We start from the raw sequence: 10,411 nt of genomic DNA, 5'->3' as shown, positions 1-10,411 counted from the left end.
CCCTTTTACTAATTCTGCATTCTTATGGGTTTTTACGAACTTCATTGGATTTCCCTGACCCAATTATCTTATTCTCATCCTTGGGGTTCATGGGTCTGCCATAAACCTCTTACTTTCTTAGTTTGCATTACTTTGGGCCTGCGGCGGCCCTTTCTCACTTTTCTACATCATACACTGCCCATGAGATGCTATTTCTCTCTTTCCAGGCTTCTTTAAGCCCACTTGCCTCTTCAAGGCTCATTTGTTTATTTCATGGGCCTGTGATCCATTATTCCTGCCGCTTGGGCCTAATGGTTTTGCTATCTGCTTGTCAATTCTTTGATGCCCTTGTTATTGGGTTTTTCTTCTTTCTACCTGGATTCTCACAAATGGCCCTCAACACAAGTTAAGGTGAGTTTTATCAGTAATATAGTCTAAGACATGTCCAAGTACAATTCCCAACTCAAAAACGCTCAAAAAGAATTCAAAACGTGCAAGAATATAGAATTAGGCGAAACTGCTGAAAGTGCCAGTCAACACTTTTAAAGTGCCGATCGGCACTTCAAGAGTGTTGATTATGCATACATACATATATTATTTTTGCATGTGTTTGAAAAGAAAAAAAAAAGTACAAGTCATAATTTTTTAATATTAGAGTAAATCATAAGTGGACAATAGGTCCCTACCCCTTAAAGCTCGAGAGGTCAAGTTCTACTTTGTATTAAGGGTAGAAAGTTTTCATATCTATGGACTATGAGAGAGATAGTTGATAAATAATTTTATCCCTAATTTTAAAGAGGTGTATTCTCTAAAAAAAAATTGTGGCGCTAGCTTTGAATAGAAATCACTTGCCATCAAACTAAAGTTTTCCCTCTTGAAACTTTTAAATTTTTAATGTGTGTATTTTTTATTAAAAAAAATTAATAAAAGTTTTGACCCCTTGATTCATCAATGTGGTTGAAATCATGCGCATGTGATGCTAGGGCAAACATTTTTGTTTGGGGAGATATATATATATATATATATTTTTTTTTTTCTTTTCTTTTCTTTTCTTTTCTTTTGGGACAAGTTATAATATTGATATATTAGTTAAGACAACCCCTCACATACATCAAGAAAAATAATGCTATAGTAAGTCATAATTTATAACTATGTTACACACAAAATTAACAACGTTGATGTATATATTACTAGATAACTTTTTACGAGAACTTATCATCTTTGAAATTCTAATAAGTATTCAATAGTTACCTAGTTTAATATTAATGTGTACAAAAATATGATTTTTTTAAAAATATTTCCTATCAAAATTATGCTCGATAATTGTTGGGTATATTGTTTATGTTGGCAAATCGTGAACAAAATGTGTCATGTATGTTTTTTTTAGAATTTTATTTTTGAAAACAAGATAGATGCCAAGTTTTTCCTTTCAGTTTCAAGTTTCTATAATTTCAACAGCTCTTCAATAACTCTTCAAACAATCGAACAATTCATTTGGATTGATTGAGCCTAAAATTTGGATCAATCCAACTACGACGTATTAGAAACATGTTTCAACCTATCAAGTCACCAGGGTTTCGTGTTTATAAGCCTAAGGTATATAAGGAACCCTTAAGGGAAATGAAAAAGACTTTTGGAGCTTTTCTGATTGTAAATCTAAAGGTACTGTGCCTCTTGCTCTCAAAAGCCTCTAACGGTGCTCATAGTTGATTCATATTCAAATTTGGTGGTTTTGAAGTATTGCTTATTCTAGAAGATCAAGTGTTGGACCATATTTTCAAGTGGGTACTTGAAGTCATGGACAAAGTTTCACATGCAACAAACTCTATAATTGAAAAGTCTATAGGTTCAAAGCTGCATTGGGTAACGTCATTAAGTACTACCAGGTTGCAAAAATTTAGAATTAAGTAATTCTATATTGTGAAAAACTTCAATTCAAATAGTTGATTTGTGTTAGTGCATTTTAAAATTAAATTAATTTTAAACGTGATTTTATTTAAATGAAGCTTATTAGAGGAAGAGTTATCAAATTAGGTGAAAGTTACAAAAAGGAAATATTAATTAAAGTAACTCTTATATAAGTTAGATTAATAAATTTAAGTTACCTTATCTTACCTAATAAATGTCTTTATATATAGCCATCTTTATGTCCATTTCATATCAAGTGAAGAGAGGTGAAATAGTTAAATAAAAGAGCTTTTTGTCTCTCTCTTCTACTTGTGAATAGTGTGTGAGTGTGAATGAGTTTACAATTATTTTATAAATACTTGAGAGATTTCAGGCAAAGAAAGTTGTTCTTTTAGTGGAGCTTTGAGCTCAAGTACTTGTGCAAAGTTAGTATGATTTATACAACGAACCATTGGACTGTTGTATTCTTGAGGGGACAAGTCAAAATAGAATTTTTGCTACATTGATTTCTAGGCTTTGCCAACTGCAAAGAGTTTAAATCTTTTTAAAGAGAGAGAATTTTGTATCTCGGCCCGACATTGTTCGATTAAAATTCTTAATTTATTTTAATTGGAATATCATTTTTTTTTTTTTTTTTGTATTCCTCCAACAATTTGCTTTGCCTTTGGAGTTAGGAAGTTCAAACCCTCCAATTGATTTTACTTTGGAACTATTGTTCCAATGATTTTTCCCGAGTCACCATATTGTGTGTTGTTTATTTCTGTTGGAATATTGTTGATTAATATAAACAATATTAGTATTGATTGCATAACTAATAGTTGCTCATAATTTGAATAATAAATAATTGAGCTTAAATCTAGTTATTTGGTACTTATGGGGTCTAAAAAACTAATAATAATGATTATATATATATATATATATATATATAGAGAGAGAGAGAGAGAGAGAGAGAGAGAGAGAGAGAGAGAGAGAGAGAGAGAGAGAGACTTAAGTACAGTACTTAGGTATTGTTCCTTAGGTTCACTTTTTAAAATTTTGTCATGTGAATTTTTTCTCATGGGATGGAAGTGTATATTTTAGTTAAATAGCCAAATATTCAAATCTTAAGAGGGAAACCTAAGAAACAGCACCTAAGGTACTGTACCTAAGTTTTGTCCATATATATTAATTAGCATTCATCTAAAATCATCTCCATAAGTGAAATTATTAAAAATTTCATGTTCAATATAAGTTAACAAAATTTCTACAAAAGTGAATAAAAAAAGTTTTAATGGAATCAATGAAATATTCAAAGTCATGAATATGAGACTGTAGCAATAATTATTATGTTACACTAAAATATGTTGGTATAATAAGTAACACTTGTTTTACATTGAAATATGTTGTTGCAATTGTTAATCCTTTATTTCACATCGAACTATATTGTTGTAATAGGTTAAATTTTTATTTCACATCAAATTTTGTTGATGTAATAAAGGTGAGTAATTGAGTAGCGGGAAAATTTGGGAAATTTGAATTATTTTTTTATATTAATTTCCTCTCTCTCACCAATGTCTATCTCTTTTTTTTCTCATCTCAATATTTCTCTCTCACCCATGCATGTCTTCCTTCTTCTTTTTTTCTCATCTCAATTTCCCACTTTCTCTCACCACATCTATCTTCCTATTTTTTTCTCATCTGAAATTTAACTCACACTCATGCCTATCTCTCTTTTTTTCTTTTTCTTTTTTTCATCTTAGTTTCCCTCTTTATCTCACCCACCTCTATCTCCTTTTTTTTTTTTTTTTTTTTTTAATCTCAAACTCTCTCTCTCTCTCGGGTGCCTACCTCTTTTTTTTTTCATCTTAGTTTCCTTCTTCTCTCACCCACATTTATCTCCTGTTTTCTCTCTCTCTCTCTCTCTCTCTCTCTCTCTCTCTCTCTCTCTCCACTCCTCTCCTTTTCTTTTTTCTTTTTCTCATTTCACTTTCGCTCTTTCTCTTAAGCGTATCTTAAAATTCAAATTTATCTACTAACTACAAAACTTATCTCTCAACTTTCCATCTCACTCTCATATTTACTGACTCTAAATTTTCTATCTAAAATTTCAGTCTCTCTTAATTCATAGTCTCCTTGGAGAGACTCTTTCTCAATTTAAAGATTTTCTCTCTAACTTTCAGGTAATCTCTTGGTTCTCTTTAAATTTTAATTTGATTTTTCTTTGTTTAATTGCACAGTCTTCAAGTAGTATTGTTGTGTATGTGTATTTTTTTTTTATAATCAATGATGGTGTATATTGGTGCCGTTGTGTTGTATATATGATGTTTTCAACTTTATACTTGTTTTCTTTTTCTTTTTTTTCCAAAATAGGTGGTAAGTCAATGAAATGGTCCCGAACATATTTTATGTGCATCTTTAATTTGTTAGTATAGTTCCTAGATATATTTTTTGAATTGCAAAACAGGTTAATGAAAAAATTATTAATTAAAAAATGATTTATTTATTTTTTAATTTTTTATAGAAAAAATTTATTTTTTTTTTAATAAAAAAATCAACCTATTGCAACAAAATTTTCAAAGTAAATCGTTGTAATATGTGGAATTTATTGTAACAATCTAGTGTTGCATAAACCTATTGCATCAGAGTTTATTACAACGGTTTGCATCGACTTTTTTGTTGTTGCAATAACACCTATTACAATGATATTAGTTGTTATTGAAACGACTTTTTTCGTTGTTGTAGTGAAATGTGAGGGAAATTTTTTTTATCTTGTCTCTATACCATTAGGCCAATCAAAAAATCCTTTTTCTAAGAGGACCATTGTACCAACTCAAATATTTGGAGGCCAAATTCTGTCTTTACAAGCCAACTCTTTTATCTTGTCTCAAATTTTTACTAGCCAAACCTTTTGTTAGAACATTTTAATATTAATATGATATGTTAATAAACTGATTAAATGGTAAGTCGGCAAATTAAATAAGAAAATACGAGAGTTATGTGTGGTTAATAAGGAATTAGTATTGTCAAAATTTGAATTCCACATTAATAACTGTGGAGATTTATTGGATTAACGTGCAATACAGGAGAAATGAGTCTAACTCATGCACATGGGAGAATGAGAGAGGGGGAAACTCCTCATCTAATCCAGCTTATTTGATTTATGTGCCTCATTCCAATTGTATTAGGATATTGACAAAAGAAAAGTGAGGGTTAAGAATGATGCGATCTCTAACACTCATGAAAACAAAGAAAAATAGAGAATGAAAGTTAAGGACAATGCGGTTTCTAAAATCCATGAGAAAAAAAAAAAAAAAAAAGTAAATTTGTTGTAATATATATATATATATATATATTTTAATATTTCTCTTTGTAATTTTATTTATTTTCACCAACATCATTAAAATGTTTAATATGTTTTTACAATTTTATTTTTAAAACCATATTGATATGGAATGGTATCAATAATGGATCCTAGTAAAAGTAATAATTGCTATCTAATCATAATTGACCATTTACATAGTATGGTATTGATGTCTAGAGTTTGAAGATGGTGAAAGTGTAGAAAAAGAGTATTATTTGAGAACTATATATATATATATATATATATATATATGTAAGTTAATTTTCAGAGTAAAAAGAAGAGGGGTCCGCACGGTTAAGTAGGGAATAGGGTCGGCGAGGAGGGAGGTGGTGAACGTTAAACAGAGAAGAGTGAAAGTAGAAAGTAGAAAGAGAGCGTAGAGAGATAGAGAAGTGGTGCACAGAGAGAGAGAGAGAGAGAGAGAGAGAGAGAGAGAGAGAGTAGAGTGTGCATTGTTGCGTCAGATTTATGTTTGGAAATGTGTGGGTCTTATTCACTACAAGGTGCTTGTCTGACTCTTCTTTCTGAACCGCCCAGCACGCACTACAGTTCCCACTCTGTCTCACTATCCAAGATAAACTTTAGATACGACAACATATGTCATTTTCACCCAACTCAACAAGACAGAGAAAGAAAGAGATGCCACTGGTGGTACTGCCAGGTTATTCAGGAAGGATTGAGGAGTGAGAAACAAAAAAATAAAAAATAAAAATCATTTAAAGAGTAAAATTTAGATCTCTAGAGTAGGATTCTGATCTGATCAGATGTGGAGTGGTGTGGAGGGTAAATATATGCTTCCCTCCTTCCATCTGTTTCACCAATGCCAGCGGTCTTCACTCCTGCCTGCCTGACGCACCTATGAATTCAATTCAATTGATCCCTCTACACCCAGCACCTCATCATCAATAAATATCACACTTTTCTTTTCTTTTTTTCTTTTTTTTTTGTGGACATTTTAATTTAACGTTAACACACAATAGCTATACAGGGCAAAAATAATAATATTAAAAAAAAGGTGATGCTTGATATTAGAAAATTTTACTCTAACCTGCACTTTCGTTTGATTTGAAAGTTTATAAACAAATAGAATGTCCAAATTTAATAGAATGTATTTAAGTAATGAAAAACAAAATGAATGAAATTAAGTAATTTTATTTGAATATTTTATAATTAATGAATAGAAGGTAAGTAACTTTGTTTGAGAATAAGATAGAGGGAAATGAATAAAATTATTTTTTGACAATATTACTATTAAATTCTAATATTAAAATAAATGATTGTATATATAGGGATATTTTGAAAGTTTTAGTGAAAATTGTATTAAAACTTATTCTATTTCTTTTGATTCCTCTCAATTTTTGAAAGAATAAAAATTTAAGGTCTTAAGGAAATATAGAGGAATGAGTAGTCTTTCCTATTTATTTCATTTCCTCCAGCTTAAACTTTCAAATAAGAGAATAATTTTTCTATTTGCTTAATTAAAACTCTCAAATAGAGGAATATAATGAATATTTTAAAATTATTCATTTCATTACATTTTGTTTTATTCATTTCACTTATCCCAAATGAAGTGTAAAGATTCTAAAGTTAGCATCAATTTCATTGCAAAAGGCTTTCAAAATGATATATTAATGAATGTGATTTAATTATGTCACTGGTTAAAATTGCTACAAATTTTACTACTAAAAAAAATTTACAAACAAATGAGATGAAGAAAGTGATAGGAGCCATTTCAATAACTTCATAATTAAAGGCCAAATTGGTTTTTTCTTCTCTTTATTACGGGTGCACGTCATTTAGTAAAGTTTATAGAGTATAATATATAGAACTTATAACATCACTTGAAAAGTAGAGAAAAATACAAAAAATATTATCAATTTTATTAAAAAAATCATACATTAGTAAATCCCTATAATATATATATATATATATATATTGATAGAATTACTAATTATGTACTGATTATATAGTTAGTTTATAAGTGTTTTATAGCAAATTTAATAATTTCATTAAAAAAAAAAAGTAAATTCGATAGCAATTTCAACCTTAAGAAAAAAGACAGAAAAAAGAAAAGAAAAAAGGGCGCGGATAATGACGTGAGACCAGACTTAGGGACGGCAAAACCCAAGGAAAGCAATTATGACTGTTAAAACTCCCCACTTCAGCTTGTGGATACTTTTGCTGACGCGTAATCCCCTGACGGTTTTTTGAGGTCCACTTCAGAAATTTCCCGTCGTCCAATCAGATCACTGAAATTGTAAAGAGGTCCACAACCACAATCCACAAAGCCCCGCCTTTACTCTTTACTCTTTAGTCTTTAGGGTGCTGTTGGTTGAAGTTTGAAAATGAAAATGAGAGTTGAGTCAGAGTCATGACTCATGAGTGAGCATAGCCGGGTAGAGTTAAAACTAAAAATAAGGGATGTTTAGTATATATACTTAAAAATTGAAAATATGTGTTTGAAAATATATGTAGAAATATGTGTGAGTGAAAAAATAGGTGAAAATATATATAATGTCGTTTAAAAACTGAAAACATACATTTGAGTAGGTGTACCAAACAAGTCAAAAATTACTTAAGAGAAAGGAGTTTAAAGAAATGGAACTGTGGACTGGAGAGTTTTCCCTACAATACTGTCCCCTTCTCCTTCCGGTTGTGACAAATAGTAACAAGAAGAGAAATAATGGATGGTCACAAATAAACCTTGCCAAATTATTTAGTATTTTCTTTTTATTTAATAATTTCTTATTAGTAAGTATTACTATAATTTAATCTATCTTAGCAAAAAAAAAAAAAACTATAATTTAACCTAATATTCTTGATTTGCTTTCATCTTTCTCTTGTGTGAAACTCTCTTATCTTTCCAACATGAAAGGAGAAATAAGAAGAACAGTAAATTTATTAATTTAATTTTATTGATGAATAGTAAATTAATTAATTAATTAATAATAATAATAATTGTAGGGACCGGAGAATCTGGCAGCCCAGGCCCATTTAGAATAGTGGCTAGATCAGTCCAACCATGGCCTAAAACAATGAATTTATAAGTAGGAATGGAGTCAGGTTCAAGCCGAGTTTTTTCATACTCGGACTCGACCCGCGAGTCTGTCTCGGAGACCCAGACCTGGCCCGTTTATTAAACGGATTTTTTTCTTAACTCTAAACTCGCCCTATTGGGCCTCCGCGGGCCCCGTCCCCACATGCCCAGCCAAGCCCAAAATCAAAAACACAAATTTTGATTTATGATTTTTTGGCCCAAAATCACAAACACAAACACAAATCCAAACACAATCAAAAACATAAACACAAAAATCTCAAACACAAATGTCAGATCTATAATTTTCCCTTTCAAAATCACAAACCAAATACAAATTTTAGATCTATGATTTTCCCTTTCAAAATCACAAACACAAACACAAACTCAAATGATTGAGACGAACTGAACCCAGGAAAAAAAAATGGAGATCGAGGTGGAGCGAGGCCATGAGGCCATGGGTGAGGAGGATGAGAAGGGCATTGGGCAGTGCGACAGTGTGAGATTGGCGACGACGAAGACGAAACGAAGTTGAGAGAGTAGCGAGCTGTGCCTGTGCTTGACTTCTTATGAGCAAGTGATCGTGTGAGTGAGAGAGCTGAAAGATGAAGAGGGAGAGGCGGCTGTGTGAGACTGTGAGCTAAAGATGAGAGGCGGAGGTGTGAGGTTGTGAGAAATGAGGAATATAAAATTTTAGGGTTTATAACTATATATATATATATATATATATGTGTGTGAGGGTATTTTAGTAACTATATATATAACCAGGTTGGGTCTAAGTTTTGGAAAAAATCCGAACTTGCTTCAGTTTTTTTTTTTTTTTTTTTTTCTAATCCAAACCCAACCCTATTTTTTATTGGCCTGGGTAAAATCTGGCCCATTAGGGTCGGGCTGGGCCAGGCTGGGTACCCGTGGGTCATGTAGAAATTGTCATCCCTATTTATAAGAGAGGGAAACAAACAATTAAAGGGGGGCTTCGCCCGAGAAGAAAAATAAGGAAGAAAAGACAAATCTTATTAAACAGATGAACCACTTTCTCAATATAGATTGGCTTGAGAAGGCCACATTTACATAAGAAATGTTACTGTTCACTTTCCTTTCTCTTAGTGTTCTTCTCATTTCTTCTCTATATCTTGGTACTTGTATCTGCCCCCCCCCCCTTTTTTTTTGGTAAACCTCATTTTTCTTATATACTTTTCTTTCTCTCGTATCTCAACCATCTATCCTTACCTAACACACCTCCCATCATGACACTTGTTTCTTCCTATATCTGAAGAAGGTAGCAGAAAGAATCTGCTTAACTGTGACTTGCACTATTTAGGTCACTTCCTTATCAATGCAGCTGATAAAACTATTGTTTATCATTAAACACGAAGGCAACAGGCTACTCCAAATTAGAAACTTCCCTATGATCACAGATTCTCTCTCTTCATACCCTTCTCTCCACCTGGAATATTTGAGAGTCCTATGACTCATCCCTTCCTCTCCTTGGGTGACCCTCCTCTTCGGGCGTGTGGCCCGCGGTATCCCCACACCAATACTACGACTCTTCAACTTCATCCTCAATCCTCGGGCACCCACAATAATAATTAACGTAACATGCTTTCTTCCCTTTTATCTTTTTCCCATGTTAACATCAAAGCAAATAAATGTCATTTTCACATTCTTTTGTTTCAATTGTCTTTCTTATAACTTTAATGATTTTTACCGAATGGAGCCTTACTCTACAAGTAGACCTTGCAAATGGTTTGGATATAATGTGGATTTGACTCAATCAAGTTTGGTCAAATAGGGTTCTTGTCAAAAAACAGGTTGGACCAAAATGAATTTGTATCTCTATGACACTTCATGCCACTCGGTATGACCCATACATTTTCATATATATATATATATATATATATATTTTTTTTTTATATATTAAAAAATGCCTTAAAACATTCGTTTAGCATATTCTTTTTTCGGTAAATTCTCTCAATACAAATAAAATGATAAAGAAAAAAAAAGTTAAATAATACATAAATTCTTAAATTTATAATCTAATATATTTATATTTATGATTTAACGTTAAGTTGACAAGCATTTTCATTAGTAGTTTCATTTATAATTGTGAAAATCTAATATAACATTGCCATGCAAATGTACATTTGAAT

This window comes from Quercus lobata, chromosome 2 (genome assembly GCF_001633185.2).
Source record: "Quercus lobata isolate SW786 chromosome 2, ValleyOak3.0 Primary Assembly, whole genome shotgun sequence".
In the NCBI taxonomy this organism is placed as follows: Eukaryota; Viridiplantae; Streptophyta; class Magnoliopsida; order Fagales; family Fagaceae; genus Quercus; species Quercus lobata.
The sequence above is the reverse complement of the archived record's forward strand: the minus strand, read 5'-3'. Positions refer to the sequence as shown.